Consider the following 19,967-nt stretch of genomic DNA (forward strand, 5'->3'; position numbering starts at 1 on the left):
CAGCAAGTTGTGCCGCTAGAACTAGGATTCAGATCCAGATGGTAGGGCTCTGAGTCTTTGCATCCAGCCATTCTGCTACTCAGACAACATGGAGTTAGAATTACCATCAAGATCAACTATGGCGGAGAGGGGATGTTACTCAGTGAAAGCAGAGAGTCCATTAAAGCCCTGAATTTGCTATCTTAAGAATTTCATCAGCAGAGATGGGGGATATCTGATTTTTACTGACAGTTCACATGGATAAGATCTGTGGTTTTAGGGACCATCCATTCTTACACATTTGCAGGGTACTGATCTATTATAGGTAAGATATAGAAATGGGGTGCTGGTGACAGGGAGATACGCAAGTCACTCCCTTCTGATGACCTTCTAAGCTAATGTGACTCTGGGCTACATCAGGACAACCTCCTCCTCACAGGAGAAGCCAGCCCCACGGTGCTCTTCACTGGGCTGCATAGCTATTTGAGTGACTGGGTGGTTATTTCATGTTGGTTTTAAAGACCAGGTGCCCACACTCAACTCTAGACTCTCTAAACCAGTCTCTGGGAGAAGGTCCAGGATGTGCCAGCTTACAAGGTTCTCCAGCTGGGCTGAGAACCAGTGACCAAAGAATGGAACCAAGAAGGTCAAGAATCCACAAACCACACATGTGAAGAGTTGTTGAAGATGGGTGGAATAAAAGGGACATTTAGCCTGGATAAAAGATGGCATGAAGGGTGGAAATGGGACATGGGGACTTCTCTGTGGAAGGCATGTCTACATTGCTGCTGGGGTGCCAGGGAATAGGATCAGGACCAATGGGGAGACAACAGTGAGAGGAGGACAACTCCTAAGAAAAGAAATTCCTGGCACCTTAAATTTGGAGATCTCCAAGGCTCCTCCCAAGTCTGGTTATCGTGCTCTGAAAAGCTGCAGTGTAAATGACCTGCTACTCATAATTAGAAGACAATTACAGTAATATAATAAAAACTGCAATTTAAAATTAACAGTAACTAACTGCTTTTGAAGTTCTAGACAAGAAAGTTTTATCTCCTTGCAGTCCAAAGGACTCTGAAGAGTCCTCTCCAACACCACAGTTCAGAAGCATCCATTCTTCAGCATTTAGCCTTCCAACTCTCAAATCCATACATGATTACTGGAAAAAACCATAGCTTTAACTTACAGACCTTTGTCAACAAAGTGATGTCTCTGCTTTTTAATATGCTGTCTAGGTTTGTCAAAGCTTTCCTTCCAAGGAGCAAGTGTCTTTTAATTTCGTGGCTGCAGTCACAATCTGCAGTGATTTTGGAGCCTAAGAAAATAGAATTTGCCACTGTTTCTACTTTTTCCCCATATATTCGCCATGAAGTGATGGGACCTGAGGCCATGATCTTAGTTTTTTGAATGTTGAGTTTTAAATGGTCCACTGGAGAAGAAAATGGCAAAACTTCAGTATTCTTGCCTCAAGAATCCCACACATAGGGGTGCTCAAAGGATGCCTTCTGAATGACTGAATAACACACTGATTTCATTTTTAAGTCAGGATTGGTTAACCATTATCATCCAAAGTGGTATGAAATTCTATTGAAAATTGTATTCAACTCAAACTTCATTACTTTTTAAATAAGAGCATTTAAAATTGTTTATATGCAATGCGACTAGCTGGCAGAGTACTTGCTGGCCCACAACTTGACAACGAAGACATCAAATTCTGGACCACATGGATTTCAAGCATGTCTCTATACAGTGTGACACTGTTTTGAATTTCCCAATTTTTTAACAGTTGATTGCTGTTACTGTTCTTTGACTGGGGGCCTAACATAAAATCAGAAGGGGACTTCCCTGGTGGTCCAGTGGCTAAAACTCTGTGCTCCTAATGCAGGGGACCCAGGTTCAATCCAGATCCCACATGCTGCAAATAAGAGTTCACGTGCCACAACGAAGAGCAAAGATCCTGCATGTTGCAACTAAGACCCTGTGCAGCCAAATAAATCAATCAATTTAAATTAAAAAAATAAATTAAAAAATATATATATATATCAGAAGGAAGCCAAGTTGGATCAACAAGGAACCTCAAAGAGCCCCAGGGGAGAGCCATCTTTCAGGAGTCCAGGAGTCCCTGGAGCTGTCAGGAACCAAAGAGTTCAAGCTTCCCCGTGGAACACAGCAGCCTTTATGAAAAGAATGCTCTCCCCATCTTGCCCCCAGAAGGACACACTATTGAGGTCAGGAGGGTGCTCCAGTGGTTTAGAATTTTTAAGTGGCCAGCGCTCACTGCTCCTTACATATGCAGGTCACTGAGGAAGACCCCAGAAACCATCACTCTACAGCAACTTCTGGAACCAGCAGCTTCTTTTTGGCCTTCCAATTGGCTTCTGTGATAGACCAGGGTCTAAGCCTACAGAAATATGAGTCATACATTTTTCATACAGAAATATAATTTGAGTCATACATGTGATTTAAAATTTTCCAGCAGCCACATTTAAAAAAGTAAAAAGAAACACATGAACATGCTTTTAGTAATGCATTTTATTGAATCTGATATACCCAAAATATTATCATTTCAACATTTAATCAATATAAAAAATCATTAATAAGATATTTTACAGTCTTTCTTTTATGCCAAGTCTTTGAAATCTGGTATGTACTTTACATTTACTGCACACTTCTTAATCTGGATACAAAATCTTCATTGGAAATAAATGTGTGATCTATATTTTGAATTCATAACACTTACAGCTGAAAAGGCTGATTCACATACCCAAGTTATTCCAAACACACTTAAAAGTTTTCCTATCACCAAATTGAGAAACTGATTTTAAATTTACATTTAAATGGATTACGTAAATTCAGAAATCCTATTTCTCAACCCCACTAGCCACATTTCAAGCATTCGACAGCCATATGTGGCCAATAGCTACCATAACCAGAAGGACTGATGGGTCTTCTTTCCAAAGCACTCCATATTGAAAGCTTTCTTTTCTTAGTCATCAGAAGGAACAAGGGCTGCTCACAGGGTAAAAGCACGAGGGATTTGTCGTTGTTGTGAATATTTGAAAAGTTTTTTGATTCTAAATCAGTGTATGCATGTAATGGCCTCTCTTAAGGATGACAGGTTCAACCAGGAGAGAGACCACGAGGAAGAAAGTGGAAGCAGATTTCCAGAGCACCTGCTGTGAGCCAAGCACTGTGTGAGTGGAACAGCCGCTGTCCTGCTTGGTCCCCACCATCCCCTGCGTGACACACCATTAAGTGGATTTAACAGATAGACAATCTGAGATCAGCCGCAGTGAAGGAATTGCCCAAGGCCCTACAACTCTCCAGAAGGACCCTTCCTTTCTCCCCATGCCACATCAAAATCCAAGGATTACGGGTGGGGACATGCTGTGTCCTCTTTTTTTTTTTTTTAACTCTTTTGGCCATGCAGCAAATGGGGTCTTATTTCCCCAACCACGGGTCAAAGCCATGCCCCCTACCCTGAGAGTGCACAGTCTCTACCACTGGACCACCAGGGAAGTCCCTGGGTCTTCTCTACACTTAGTACCAGGTAGCATTCAAGACCAGCCAGAACGCAGGTAGCCAGAGATGACAAACCACACACTGGTCTGAAAATGAATGTGGAGGGGAAGGAAGGAGGAGTAAGAGGATAAAAGGGAGGGAAAGATCTGAAAAGGCTCTTTTTACATTTTTGTACCACTAAATACAAAATCCTTCCGTGGTGCCCCCTCACTGCCCACTGGCACTGTTGTGGCCAAGAGCCGGGTGCTCATTTCCCACCGCCAGGCTCAGAGCCCTCAGGAGCTTTTCTTAGCTCTAGCTTCACAAGTCTCCATCTAGACTGGATTTGGTTCTTGCAGAACCCAGATGCCAAGTGTGAGGTTCCCACCGTAGGGCTGAATCAGGCAGGGAAAAGAATTTTCTGACTTGGTAAATGAAGGATGAGCAATTCATTGAAGCATCATCTGATAGGAAATTTCTGTACATAAGCACTGTCAGTCAACTCAAAGTTGCTTGGCGAGACCTCAGAAAGACCAAGGTAAAGCGGTTTAAGCTCCCTCAGGACTTCCCAGGTGGTGCAGTGGTAAAGATTCTGCCTGCCAATGAAGGAGACACTTGAGAGGCGGGTTCGATCTCTGGGTCAGGAAGATAGATCCCCTGGAGGAGGAAATGACAATCCACTCCAGTATTCTTGCCTGGAAAATCCCATGGACAGAGGAGCCTGGTGGGCTACGGTTTCCATGAGGTCACAAACAGTTGGACACACAACTGAGCATACAGGTGACCATGATGTGAGGCTTCCTCAGGCATTAGAGGAAGGAAGCATAAAATGCTTGGGCTAAAAGGCACATAAAGTCTCACTACTTCCTTTAGAGAATAGCCAGAAAGTAAGCGGGTGAGGATTCTGATTGGAGGGGGGAAAAGAGACAAATGTATTGAAGGCAACAAATTGGGGAAGTATGGTGACAAATTAAGTGATTTTAATCACCTTATAAAGGTAGGGTGAGTCAGATAATGCGCAAAGATTGAAACCAAGTAGAATCCTATGAGGCCTTCCCAGGTATAGAAGTCCCTCCTTGTCCCCCATTTCCTGTCTGTTAAAAAAAAAAAAAAAAGCTTTAGTCTCCTAGGCTTCCCTGAGTTTCAAAGAGGACTCAGACTCAAACAGTTAATGATTAGAACAGTAGAATCACAGGACTCCGAGTTCCTCCCAAAGGGATATAGATAACAATCTGACCATACCTTTGACTGTTCCGCAGAAACTAAGACTGCAACACAGGTGGAGGATGGTGACGACATGCGGACCACAAGCCTATAAACCCTCAACCAGGTGGAAGCAGAAGGCTGATGACTGAGATTCCAGAAACATCACCCTGTTACCTCACCACTTACCAATCAGAAGTAGGTCCACAAGCTGATCACACATCCTGCATCCCTCACCCCTATTGTTGCCTTTTAAAACCCTTATCTGAAAGCCACTGGGAAGTTCAGGTCTTCTGGGTACAAGCTGCCCGTTCTCCTCGCTTGGTGCTGTACTATACCGCAACACGGTGTCACTAAATTGGCCTTACTATGGTTTCAGGCAAATTCTGTCTGCTATAGAGTTATCCTTCAGGACCTTACTGCCTTGGGGGAGAAGGAGGTGGTTCTGCCCCGGGGTACCCCGAGACCAGATGCCATCTCCGAGGCACTCCCAACTGGAGCTCCAAAACCTGGTTTGTAACTCGATCTGCACATATGTATGAACTGGTAAGATTTCTGAGTCAGGCTGCAACTGCTCTGACCAGGCTTAAGAAGAGAAAAAATGGCAACTTGGGGAAATGAAATGGGAACAGAGCCTCCAAATCATGAGACCAAAGAGCTTTAGTCCAACCTCTTTTTTCACATGAGACTCCTAAGGCCAGAAAGGAGAGGTACCTGTCCAAGGTCAATGTCTACATTAGTAGGTAGGAACCCCAGTGAACTGAGGAAGATCCCTGATTCTGGGATACATAAGCCACCCCCACCAGGGAAATGGGGCAGGGCTGCTCCCATTTAGTCAAATACTAAATAAGCCTCTCTCACAACTGCCTGAGAATCACCTCTTTAAAATGTAATCTTCAAGGAAAATAAAGCTCAGTTTCCTGGGAGGAATAGGACCTAACTTTAGTCGTCACCAGACTCCAAAGTGCAAGCCGAACCTCCAGTGGTAAAGACTTGACAAATGGAACAATTCTATCTTGAAGGCTTGAATACAATGCATTGTACCCACCTAGCTACAGAAAAGACAGAATTCTTTCCACCTTTGTAATCTCTAGCTTTGCAGTCCTCGCAACAGGCTGCCTATGATGTGTATCACATTCTGGTGTAATGTTTATTCAATAACAAAATGGTTTTCTTTCTCTTCTCTTTGTGGGGAGGTGTTCTGGGCTGGGAGGAGATTCTGTCTTTAATTGTATTTCCCTAACACTCCTCACAGAAATGCCCCAACCTGCACCCAGATCTGACCTCCTAGAAGTTATTTTTAAGTTATTTTTTTATTTTAGTTACCTTACACTAAAATGGGCTACTATTATGGCTTTATGATGTGGTTGGCCATATGGGCAGGGGACAGTCATCTCCATAACCGCTCAGAGATCCTAAAAGAAAAGGCAGATTGTAGCTTGGGGACAGTCTTTTCCATTAGCCCCACGTACCCCAAGGGCCAGAGAAACAATTCTAGCAGGTGCCGGAGCCCCTGAGCTGTGACTGACTCTGCCCTTAAACTGTGCCCTCTGCCAGGAAAGACTGACAGCTGCCCCTTCCTCTGGGCAAACCCCCATCACAGCAGGAATTCTGTCTTACTCCACTCTTGCTATTGCCCAGCACAGAGAAGGCATGAATGAATGGAAACCTTTACCTCTCCTCTTTTCCCTCAAGTCAATACTATCTCCACACTCAGTCTGATTCAGTTGGAAACACTTGCTCCAGGAGAAAATGTTTCTCAGAGAGCTCTATTTGAACTGATGGAATGAAAACATCTTTTCAAGAGACAAATGCTCATCAAACATTTCTGCTATCGCACGGCCAGCAGAAACACAGGTGAAAAACATCCCCCTCTTAACCCCGCTGCTGTTGTGGCATTTCCGCAGCAGAAACCTGTCTCTCTGCAAGGTCCTCAGCCAGTTTTGGTGCCTCTCCTGTTCTTTCCTCCCTGAGACCTGTCCATCTCTGTCTACCCCTGACAGGAACACTGTCAAAGACATCCCTGAGAGGAAATGCCCTGAAATTGATTCACCTAGTCACCATCAGAGCGTGCTTTTTGCAGAGACCGGTCTGAGGTGAGCTAGACGGACCTATCCATCCAGACTGTAGGCTATTGTTAAATATTACTGAGCATTAATGGAAATCTAGCTCTATTAACCCCCCATTAACTTGGCCTGGGTTACCAGAACAAGAACCCAACCCAATGGGAAGGCTTCGGGAAATGATCCACCAGACTGCACATCCAAACAGTTCTTATTGCTCGAGAACTATACGGCAGGGACTTCCCTGGTGGTCCAGTGGCTAAGACTCCACATTCCCAATGCAGGGAACGTGGGTTGCATCCTTAGTCAGGGAACTGAGATCCCCATGCCGTGCATCACGGCCAAAAGAAAAAGAAATAAATTGACTATCTGTATTTAAAAAAGAAGAGCTATACAGCAGTGCTTCTCAAACCTTGGTGTTCAGTCAAACACTCTGCAGAACTTGTTCCAGCACAGGCTCCTGGACCCCTGCCCCAGAGTTATGAATCAGTAGGTGAGGGAAGGGCCTGGGGGCTCTGCCTCTCTCTCAGTTCCCAGGTGATAACCGAGCTGCTGGCCCCAGAAGTACATACACTCGGAACAGCTGAACACAGCACGTCAGTCACCGGTTGAACAACCAAGCTAGAACCTGGCTTCTTACCAGACTGGCCAAGGTGCACGCAGAAGCCCAGTGGTGCTCAAACCCAGTCCCCCCAAAACACTGGTATTCTACCACTGAAATCAAAGCATGGGATTTCCCCTCAGTTTTCAAAACAAATCAAACCTCTGGCACTAATGACTTACTTGCTTCTGTCATAATCTAAAAGGATCTAATTCTCAACACATCATATACTTTTGTTAATAGCTCATTGATATATATATATAAATAGATAACCAATAAGGACCAACTGTACAGCACAGGGATACACTCAATATTTTGTAATAACCTACAAGGGAAAAGAATCTGAAAAAGAATAGACATATATGTGTATATATAGATACATGTATATACATGTGGTAGGGCTTCCTGGGTGGCTCAGTGGTAAAGAATCTGCCTGCCAATGCAGGAGACATGGGTTTGATCCCTGGGTCAGGAAGATCCCGTAAAGAAGGAAATGGCTACCCACTCGAGTATTCTTGCCTGGACAGAGGAGCCTGGCAGACTAGTCGACGGGATCACAAAGAGTCGGACATGACTGAGTGACTAAACAACAATGTATGTGTGTGTATATACGTGTGTGTGTGGTGTGTATGTATGTTGTTGACTAAACAATAATATATATATATGTGTGTGTGTGTACATGTGTGTGTGTGTGAATCACTTTGCTGTACATTTGAAACTAACACAACATGGTAAGTCAACTATACCTCAATGGAAGAAAATAACCTCATTGAGTTCAACCAATATGACATATGACTGATAAGAAATTGTAACGGCCTGGCTGACACAGCCAGCACCACAAGGAAAGACACCAAAATTCAGTGCACTTGGCCTCCAGCTCAAGTCCAGCTTCACTAAGGCGTTTGTCTCCTCTGACCGTGGCATCAGGATGTTCTAACCACTGAACACACCCCCACGACTGCTGGACAAAAGAAGGATTTGGTTGTCCTCAAAATTCAATCTAGTGAACAAAATCAAACAGGCACACACATTACACTATTTTAAACCAAGGCAATGTGTAATCTATTTGCTAAGCCATCACAGGCTTCAGATTTTCCACACAAGCAATGAAGCATCACAGAAATGGCTATATCCTCCCCATGCCTGTTCACCAGGGCCCTTTAGGATCCCCTCCTCAAGCCAAATGGGCTTCCCAGGTGGCTCAGTGGTGAAGAATCTGCCTGCCAATACAGGAGATGCAGGAGACTCAGGTTCGATTCCTGGGTCAGGAAGATCCCCTAGAGAAGGAAATGGCAACACACTCCTATATTCTTGCCTGGAAAATTTCACGGACAGAGGAGCCTGGCAGGCTGCAGTCCACAGGGTCACAAAGAGTCAGACATGACTGAGCACGCACACATGCACTCAAGCTAAAAGTACCACCAAAAAATTTCAGTCTTCCCACAATTTAATTTTTAAAATGTAATATGCGTCTGTCCTTGGCAAGAGCATCTAAACCCACGCTCCAACTATGAACATAAACATTCTGCCCACGTCCAGCACAGAGCCTGTCGCTGTCCTGTGGGCCACAGGTCACTCAATCTGATGCCTCAAGCCAAGAGAAACAGTCTGGTGTCACACCCCCAAACCACAGGATACTTACCAGCTTGGGATTTTTCCTTCCTGACCTTTATCCCTTGAATGCATAAGGTGGACTAGCAAATGAAACCAGCAGATTAAAATATTCTATTTCATTTAAAAAAAAAAAAACAACTATGTTAGCTTTAAAGGGGGGCAGGGCCAGAACATCTGGATCCAATCACTATAAAATTTCACATTCTTAGCATCTTCCCTCCCATAGAGAAGGCAGCAGAGCACAGGGACAGAGCACAGATGGAATCCCTGGACCCTGACCCAAGCTTTGCCACTAACCCAACACATGACCTTGGATAGAGTCCATGACCTCCCTAGGGCTCAGTTTCCTAAAGAGTCTCCATGGCCACACCACCAGTGGTAACTGGTAATAGGATTCAAATGCTGATGAATTTGTAACGACCTTCATTTTTCTGCTTAATTTTATCTGCAAAGATTCCAATTCTCCTGGGAGGAGACAGAGCCATTGTTCCTTTCTCTCTGGGGCCATCACTCCCATTGCCTCTCCTCCCCATCCTCCCCTCTCCCTGGCGGTCTCAGCACTTCCCCAATTTAACTTCTCCAAGAGGGGGCTGCGATGAGAAAGAGGGCCCCTGGGAGAGCTTCCCAAATTGGCACTGAGCTCTCTCCGACTAATGTCTAGCACAGCAGGCCTTTGGTTCATCAAATAAGCTTCTAATTGTCTTTTTGGAAATGTGTGTGGACGTTTATTTCAAGCCATTTGGCAAGAGCCTCACAGGGTATTTTCTCTGACATTGTGCTTGGAGAAGAAGGATTAAAAAGTCTGGAGGAGCATTAGGAAAATTGCACTCCATCTGACCCTGACCTTGGATGGAGATAAAACAACTTTTTCAGGGATCCACCACCAGGATGATACAAACTTCTACAGGTGTCCAAGAACTCAAAGGTGCTGACTTTGACATTTGGACCTAAGTTTCTTCCCAGGAACAGTGAGAAGGGGTCTTGATAGGGTTAATGACGCCAGAATCTCAGCTTCTCTATACACCGGGGCCAAATCAAATCTTGGAGACAGTTTTGGGTGAAATAGAAAAGGATAGTTTTATCACTTTGCCAGGCAAAGGCGGACACTCCTGCCTCAATAAAAAACTGTGTGTCCCCATTTGGACACAATAGTGAGGAGTTTTATAGTAATGGTTCAGAGGGTGTGATCAGATTGTGGACATTCTTCTGATGGGTTGGGTGGTGAGGTAAGTAGGAGTCAGCATCATCAACCTTGAGGTTCCAACTGATCTAGGGTCTACAAGCTTGTGGACAGTACACCATCATTAATCTTAACTTCTCCCACCTGGAGGGGGTTTCAGTATCTGCAAAACAGTTCACAGATACTGTTGTGTGTATCCTTTGATAGGAAACCAGGGCTTTAACCCAAGATTGCACTATTGTTTCTCTTGACTATTTCTCCCTTGTCTTGCATACCCTCCCTTCCCTAATTATCAACTGCTTGAATCTACCCATTGGAATTCAGGGAAGGTCATGGAAGCTGAATGAAGGCTATTTCCTATGAGCAAAGAAATGGAAGACACAGAAAGGCTTTGTGCCCAGGAGCCCCACAGGGCCGACTCTGTATCATGAATGCCAAGGACTACAGCACACTTGAGTGTTCCCAGCAGTCCTCTCCTGTCCCCAGGTGTCATTCTTCCCAGGTGCAGCATTAACAAGCGGGTGAGGGCACTGACATCAGGTTAGAGACACACCCTCAGAGTCTGTAAGAACCACAGTCAAGAGGATGTGTATTGTTGCAGTTGCTAAGTTGTGTCCAATTCTTTGCGACCCCATGGACTCCAGCCATGGACTCCAGCACTCCAGGCTGCCCTGTCCTCCACCATATCCCAGAGGTTACTCAAATTCATGTTCCTCGAGTCGGTGATGCCATCCAACCATCTCATCCTCCATTGCCCTCTTCTTCTCTTGCCCTCACTCTTTCTCAGCATCAGGATCTTTTCCAATGAGTTGGGTCTTCCCTCCCATCAGGTGGCCAAAGTATTGGAGCTTTAGCTTGTGTGTTCAGTTCAGTTCAGTCACTCAGTCGTGTCCAACTCTTTGCGACCCCATGAACCGCAGCACGCCAGGCCTCCCTGTCCATCACCAACTCCCAGAGTCCATCCAAACCCATGTCCATTGAGTTGGTGATGCCATCCAACCATCTCATCCTCTGTCACACAGCTTGTGTGAGGAGCACTCAATTTGCAATCAGAAACCTGAGGTCAAATCCCTGGCCTAGCATCTCTTCTGATTGCTCAGAAGAGATGATCAGACCTGTTACCACCACCTCTCTGGTGTAAAATGTTGACAGGTGTCCCTGCCCTCTAGGCAAACCCTGCCCCAAATTTATTGTGGATGTACATTCAAGTTGAGATCTTATTAAGATGCTGACTCTGAGTCAGCAGGTCTGGACAGAACTCGAGAGTTTCAACGAGTTCCCTGCTGATGCTGATGCTGCTGATCCTCGGACCGACTTCAGGTGGCAAGGACAAAGAAATTTATGACCTCATCCAGGGTTTCTCAAATATCCCCAGTAAGAATCACACAGGGGTAACTTACATACACAGATTCTAGGGCCCCAATCCAGACCAGGGCAGGCCTGGTGAGCTGTCAGCTTAGCAAGTATTCAGGTGAGTCTTATTATCAGAGGAGTTTGGGAACTCTAGTCTAGATCATCTACATCTCTCATTTTACTTTATTTTTGGCTGTGCTGTGTCTTCACTGCTATGTGAGGGCTTTCTCTAGTTACAGCCAGTGGGTCTCCTCTCCAGCTGCAGGGCATGGGCTTCTCACTGCAGTGGCTTCTCCTGTTGTGGTTTGCAGGCTCTGGGGCACATAGGCTCGGTAGTTGTGACTCACAGGCTTAGTTGCTCTGCAGCATGTCGAATCTTACTAGAGCGTGGATTGAACCGGTGTCCACTGCATGGCAGGTGTATTCTTAACCACTAGACCACCAGGGAAGTCCTGCATCTCTCATTTAAAAACACCCAGGCAGCCAGGGTCAGGCCTTGCTTCCTTTACATTGTCTTCAGTGAGAAGAGAACTTAAAATCTAGTAACCTAGCTCCTGCTTCCGGGGGTTAGGGTGAGAGCACATTTAGAGATGTGCTCCCCCAAATTTTCCAAGTCTTGGCACACCTGGAAAATTATCCTCTTTGTCCAGCCTGAGCTCTGCAGCCCCTGAGAGACAGAGGAAGGACGGGGGCATCACTATCTCAGTGCGCTTATGATCATAATCCAGCTCCCTGGCTAGAAAGAGCTGCTCCCACCTCAATCTCACTAGTCAATGAGCAAAACCAACTAACACAGCCCTCCAATACATTTCTCCATCGTTCTTCAGATGATCCAAAACACAAGAGGAAAAAACAAACATTCCAAACTCCCATTCTGAGGTTGTCTACAAGAGCCAGCGCAGCACAGTGGTGAGAAATACAAACATATTTACTCACCCTAACAAATTACAGATAATTACCGTGTGCCCAGAAGCAAGCATAGTATGCTTTACATTTATGATCTCAGTGAATCTTTGCAACAAATCCTTGATTCGTCTGTTTTATTGAGGTCACTGACGCTTACAGGTTAGATGACTTCCACAAGGTCACACTCTGAATAGTGGTCACCATACTTTAGGTTCCTACATGTAACCCTTTGTGATACTCAACCCTGTCAACTACAAATTGGCCCTTGCCGAGTGCATTTGCCATCCGCCTCTATGGAGATCAAACCCTGTGCCTTGCAGCTGTTGAAGTTCGACATGCCCTGAAGGGAATTCAGGGTGGAGGGTGAGGCACTCTGTGCTCCAGGAAACAGGTCTTTAGATAGATGTTTTCAGAAACTGACTTCATAATCCCAATCCTTGCATCTCCTCATATCGAGAAAAGCACTAAAAACCTTCATGATGATATCAGCTCTTTGTGACTAGCAGAAAAGTAAAATATGTGCTTGATTGCATTGAACTTCCCCTTCACCAAAATCACATGTATCAGTCGTCCCCCACGACCTCTTTGGAGCAGTTCCTCAGAACTATCTGAAGTGCTGCAGTCCTCATTTTGACCCAAATAAAACTTAACTTGAAACTCTCATGTAGGGCATCTTTTTTTTAAGACGACCCTCTTCTGATTTGTTTTAATGCCTCCTGCCCACACATACCCTCCCAAACTGTGCTTTCCATGAAAGCAGGGCTCCGGTCTGGGCCATATCCACCATGCATGCACCTTAGAGACACTCAGAAAAAGATTTGCCAAAACTGATGAATGATTTCAAAGCCAGGGCTCCTCCATGATAACGGAATGCTCCACTCTACAAGGCTACAGGTACACCTAGGTTTAAAACACCCCCAACTGATAAAACATAAATTTACAAGACCTAAGTTGAAGAAAGGATGGTGAAGGGCAAGTGGTCTGGGAGTCAGAGGCATGAAGGATTCTTCTCCCATTTCAGCCATGCTGCCCTCACATCTGGACAAGTCACTTGGCCTCTCAGAACCAAATCTCGATTTCTCCATCAACATGATGGTTTTATTCATCCCCCAAACCTTTGTGGACTTTCACCATGTACTAAATATGGCACTGAGATGAAAATGATCAAGATGGGTGGGAGGGGACTTCCCAGGTGGCTCAGTGGTAAAGAATCCTCCTGCCAGTGCAGGAGACACGGGTTCAATCCCTGATCAGGGAAGATCGCACATGCTGCAGAGCAACTACTGAAGACCACTTGACTAGAGACCATGCTCCTCAACAACAGAAGCCATCACAACGAGAAGCCCACACACCACCAGTGGAGAGTAGCCCGCACTCACAGCAACTCGAGAAAAGCCCGCGCAGCAATGAAGACCCAGTACAGCCCACACACACAAAAAGAATGGGTGGAAGGTAAATGCCATCCCTCACAGTCCTGTGCCATCTCCACCCCTCCCACCCCACTAAGCACCAACAAAGGCAAAGCACACAGAACACTTTTCAAACAGGTATGGAACAAAGATGAACCCAGGGGAGTCATTTGCATCACAAACGACATCTTGAATTCAAAAATTAACTCACAAAAAGAATGGTTAAAGTGACAAGTCCCCCTGGCACATTTTTTTGAGACAGGTTCATTTAAGTATTAGTATGTACAGTAAATTTCACCCTTTTTAAGTGTAGAGATCAATCGATTTTGACAAACACACGCAGTTCCTGCAGCAATGTTAAAAATAGATTATTCACCTCTAACTTTTCAAGAATATGTTACACAAAGTAAAGAGGGCACATATGGCTTGATGACACAAAATTAACTCTAGCTTCTCTTTCTAAAAGTAATGGTCCCCATTCTGCCAGAAAGAAGAACCTAGAAGGGAAAATCTTGTCTTTGGGGGAAAAAAATCAATTTGTAGATATATCTACAAAGCAAGGAGTGGAAACTACCAAGATATAATGTTCAATGCAGTTGAATTTCCTTTACTAATGGGAGAGTCCCTCCCCTTGACAACACCCCCGCTCATATGAAAGTATTTACCTTTTTTTAAAATATACAAATGGAGCCCAAGAATACAAACCTATTTTTACCATAGGTCATCTTTAGCCACTTGTGCAGTTTAAAACCACAAAGCCTCCTTGAATTCATTCCAAAAATCTCTAATAAATTTCACATGACTATCAATGCTCCAAAGGAATTTACCTAGACAAGGAGCATAACTTTCATTTTAAGATGTATCTTAAAACGAATTGCATGAGCTTTATGTACAAAAGGGAGGGAGGTGATTATTCAACTAGAACTCTAAGAATCTGTTAAAATTACATCCCAGCTGCAGAACAAGGTCCTGGTAACTTCCGACTATAAACAGAATTACAAGTCGGAAAATGGCAACAAATGCCACTGTAAACAATCAATCTAACAGTGTTTTGTTAATTTTATTTTTATGTATTTATTTTTGGCTACACCGGGTCTTCCTTGCCACACATGGTCTTTCTCTAGTTGTGGTGAGCAGGGACTACTCTCCAGGTGCAGTGCATGGCCTTCTCGTTGCGGCGGCTTCTCTTGTCACAGGTTTGCAGGCTGTAGGGCACCAGCTCAGTAGCTGTGGCACACAGGCTTAGTTGCTCCATGGCACGTGGGATCCTCCCAGACCAGGGGTCGAACCCATGTCTCCTGCATTGGCAGGTGGATTCTTAACCCCTGGACCACCAGCAAAGTCTCTAACAGTATTTTTAACCTTACTATGTGGCTGGACTCTGGTAAAAACCACAGGGTTTTCCAAGTCCAGGCTGAGTGGTACTGAAACCTCAGTATCCCTAACAATCTCCTGATTATGAAAACTTCCCATTCTTGGGTCCCACACAGATCTATCAAATTAGAATATCTGGGGCCTGGGCAACTACAGCATTTAACCTTCATCCTTTAACCTTATTCCTGGGTAACTTCGATCATACTTGACCTAAGGACCACATTCTAAGAAATGCACTAAGGGAGCATGTGTTTTGTTATACAGTCATTACAATAAAGTCAAGTTGGTGAAATAACTTGAACACTGATCCTGAGTATAAATTATATAATCTACAGGCTAATGGCCAAGGCTTAGGAATGTTTTTGTGATTCAGAGAGAATGTCACTGTAGTATCAACAGATGAACTACACAGTGACAATCTTTCATTAATACTGGGTTGCCAGTTCTGTGGTCCCCAGACTAGTATCTCAGAATTTTTGAATCCCACTTTAGAAAAAAAATCTCTAGGGGTAGAGCCTAGAAACCCAGGTTTCAAAATTTTCTCTAGGTGTTTCTTCTGTACTGGGCATGAGCCACTACATTTTATTTCCTGTGAATCCATTTTATAACGATGAATACTTAACAGTCACAAAGTTTTTCTTGTCCTCTTGCCAGCTCTATTTTTGCCTTGATAATGCATGCAATGCTTATTTGTTTCCACAAAGGCAACAATTTATCTCTCACCAGCTCCCCACTGTGCTGCAAGGTGCATCTGCACAGCACAGGAAGTTCAAGACAGATTTGCTTTCCATTAGGTGAGAGACTGGGCACAGCCTGGCAGCCAGAGACCCTCCTCGTCAGTATGGTGGCAGGTTCTAGGCTCAAAGCACCCCAGTTCCAGGAGCACCTTCTCGGGATGTCTCCTAGGGCCTCCCATGCAAGCCACCAACAGAAAAATGAGAACTTGATAGTGCTGGTGGGTTCCCTCCCTGCCAAAACTATATCCATGGTACAGTGCACTTGTTCTCACATATTGCATTGCATCAAAAAATCTCCAGGGGAAACAATAAAAAAATACTTCTCTGTGTGTGGCTGCACCATACGGCATGCGCAATCTTAGTTTCCCGACCAGGGATCAAACCCGTACTTTCTGCAGTAGAAGCATGGAGTGTTAACCACTGAACCACCAGGGAAGGGCCAGGAAACAATAAAAATACTCCTTCCTTACTTGTAACCTCAGCTTCTTGTTCAGCAGCATTCCACAGTCTCCTAAATCTGTATTTTCAACGAGTCTCCCAGGAGATTCTTATGCATACCAAGACGAGAAATCACCACTGTTATGGGAGACATCTAAGATACAGGGAGAAAATCTGAACTTGAAACAAATGTACCCAGTGTTTAGTGTGTAAACCTTGGAACATATCAATTTCCTCAAAGTAGAAATAATTCCTGCCTGCCATGGCTGTTCTGATGGCAGAAAATACAGACAAGACCTTAGGAAAATATAAAGTCCCAGGTGTAGGTCAATGAAACTATCAGGTACAGAATGACAGACGAGGGTCCCTTAGCCTAAAGAGGTAACTTCAGTAATAACCATTCCATGTCAGAGGCAGACTCTCAGAAACAAGTCTGTCTAACAATGTGTTACGCCTTGAATTGCATCGCATGAAAAAAGAAATGCTAGGGACTTCCCTGGAGTCTTCCCTGACAGTTCTTTCTCTGTCAAAGAGAAAGGCTGACCTAGAACCACTCGGGCTCCCTTTAAAAAAAAAAAAGGGAGGTCCAGTGGCTAAGACTGTGCACTTCCAATGCAGGTGGTGGAGGTTCAATCCTTGGTCTGGAAACTAGATCCCACATGTTGTGCAGTGCAGTCAATAGAAAAGAAAATGTTGGAGTCCTAACCCCCAGAACTTCAGAATATGGCCTTATTTGGAAATAGAGTCTTTATAGAGGTGATTAAGTTAAAATGAAACTGTTATCAGTGGGCCCTAGGCTCCCCTGGTGGCTCAGACAGTAAAGAATCCGCCTGCAATGCAGAAGACACAGGTTTAATCCCTGGGTTGGGAAGATCCCCTGGAGAAGGGAATGGCAACACATTCCAGTATTCTTGCCTGAACAGAGGAGCCTGGCAGGCTACAGTCCATGGGGTCACAAAGGGTCGAACAGGACTGAGTGACTAACACTTTCACTTTCACTCCCTTATCTGTTGTGACTCATGTCCTTATTTGATAAAAAGGAAATCTGGACACAAAAACAGAGCTGCCTAGGAAGAAGATGGCCATTAACAAACCAAGGAGAGAAGCCTGAAATTGATGCTTCCTCATAGCAACAGTTAGAACTGGTCATGGAACAACAGACTGGTTCTAAATAGGAAAAGGAGTATGTCAAGATTGTATATTGTCACCCTGCTTATTTAACTTATACTCACAGTACATCATGAGAAATGCTAGGCTGGATGAAGCACACACTGGAATCAAGATTGCCGGGAGAAATATCAATAACCGAACATACCTCAACATAATAAAAGCTATATATGACAAACCCACAGCATTACCCTCAATGGTGAAAAATTGAAAGCATTTTCCCTAAAATCAGGAACAAAACAAGGGTGCCCACTCTCACCACTACTATTCAATACAGTTTTGGAAGTTTTGGCCACAGCAATCAGAGCAGAAAAAGAAATAAAAGGAATCCAGATAGGAAAAGAAGAAGTGAAACTCTCACTGTTTGCAGATGACATGATCCTCTACATAGAAAACCCTAAAGACTCTACCAGAAAATTACTAGAGCTAATCAATGAATATAGTAAAGTTGCAGGATATAAAATTAACACACAGAAATCCCTTGCATTCCTATATGCTAACAATGAGAAAACAGAAGGAGAAATTAAGGAAACAATACCATTCACCACTGCAACAAAAAGAATAAAATACTTAGGAGTACATCTACCTAAAGAAACAAAAGACCTTTACATAGAAAACTATAAAACACTGATGAAAGAAATCAAAGAGGACACAAACAGATGGAGAAATATACAGTGTTCATGGATTGGAAGAATCAATGTTGTGAAAATGACTATACTACCCAAAGCAACCTATAGATTCAATGCAATTCCTATCAAGCTACCAACGGTATTCTTCACAGAACTAGAACAAATAATTTCACAATTTGTATGGAAATACAAAAAACCTCGAATAGCCAAAGCAAGCTTGAGAAAGAAGAATGGAACTGGAGGAATCAACCTGCCTGACTTCAGGCTCTACTACAAAGCCACAGTCATCAAGACAGTATGGTACTGGCACAAAGACAGAAATACAGATCAATGGAACAAAATAGAAAGCCCAGAGATAAATCCACATACCTACGGACACCTTATCTTTGACAAAGGAGGCAAGAATATACAATGGAAAAAAGACAACCTCTTTAACAAGTGGTGCTGGGAAAACTTGTCAACTACTTGTAAAAGAATGAAACTAGAACACTTTCTAACACCATACACAAAAATAAACTCAAAATAGATTAAAGATCTAAATGTAAGACTAGAAACTATAAAACTCCTAGAGGAGAACATAGGCAAAACACTCTCTGACATAAATCACAGCAGGATCCTCTATGACCCACCTCCCAGAATATTGGAAATAAAAGCAAAAATAAACAAATGGGACCTATTGAAACTTAAAAGCTTTTGCAAAACAAAGGAAACTATAAGCAAGGTGAAAAGACGGTCTTCAGAATGGGAGAAAATAATAGCAAATGAAGAAACAGTCAAAGGATAAATCTCAAAAATATACAAGCAAGTCCTGCAGCTCAATTCCAGAAAAATAAATGACCCAATCAAAAAATGGGCCAAAGAACTAAACAGACATTTCTCCAAAGAAGACATACAGATGGCTAACAAACACATGAAAAGATGCTAACATCACTCATTATCAGAGAAATGCAAATCAAAACCTCAATGAGGTACCATTACACGCCAGTCAGGATGGCTGCTATCCAAAAGTCTACAAGCAATAAATGCTGGAGAGGGTGTGGAGAAAAGGGAACCCTCTTGCACTGTTGGTGGGAATGTAAACTAGTACAGCCGTCTATGGAGAACAGTGTTGGAGATTCACTTAAAAAACTGGAAATAGAATTTGCCACCATGGGCAGCAATCCCTCCTGGGAAAACACACTTGAGGAAACCAATCTGAAAGAGACACGTGCGCCCCAATGCTCATCGCAGCACTGTTTATAATAGCCAGGACATGGAAGCAAACCTAGATGCCCATCAGCAGGTGAATGGATAAGGAAGCTGTGGTACATATACACCATGGAATATTACTCAGCCATTAAAAAGAATTCATTTGAATCAGTTCTAATGAGATGGATGAAACTGGAGCCCATTATACAGAGTGAAGTAAGCCAGAAAGATTAAGAACATTACAGCATACTAACACATATATATGGAATTTAGAAAGATGGTAACGATAACCCTATATGCAAAACAGAAAAAGAGACACAGATGTACAGAACAGACTTTTGGACTCTGTGGGAGAAGGCGAGGGTGGGATATTCTGGGAGAACAGCATTGAAACAAGTATACTATCAAGGGTGAAACAGATCACCAGACCAGGTTGGATGCATGAGACAAGTGCTCAGGGCTGGTGCTCTGGGAAGACCCAGAGGGATGGGATGGGGAGGGAGGTGGGAGGGGGGATCAGGATGGGAACACATGTAAATCCATGGCTGATTCATGTCAATGTATGGCAAAAACCACTACAATATTGTAAAGTAATTAGCCTCCAACTAATAAAAAATAAATGGAAAAA

At 43.8% G+C, this 19,967-nt stretch overlaps 1 protein-coding gene across 7 annotated transcripts in view; it reads right to left on the bottom strand.

Moving 5' to 3' along the window:
• TLN2 (talin 2) overlaps positions 1–19,967 on the bottom strand; it is a 492,565-nt gene that overhangs the window by 444,822 nt on the left and 27,776 nt on the right. The window lies entirely within an intron of this gene.

Source organism: Cervus canadensis, chromosome 6 (assembly GCF_019320065.1).
Source record: "Cervus canadensis isolate Bull #8, Minnesota chromosome 6, ASM1932006v1, whole genome shotgun sequence".
Lineage (NCBI taxonomy): Eukaryota > Metazoa > Chordata > Mammalia > Artiodactyla > Cervidae > Cervus > Cervus canadensis.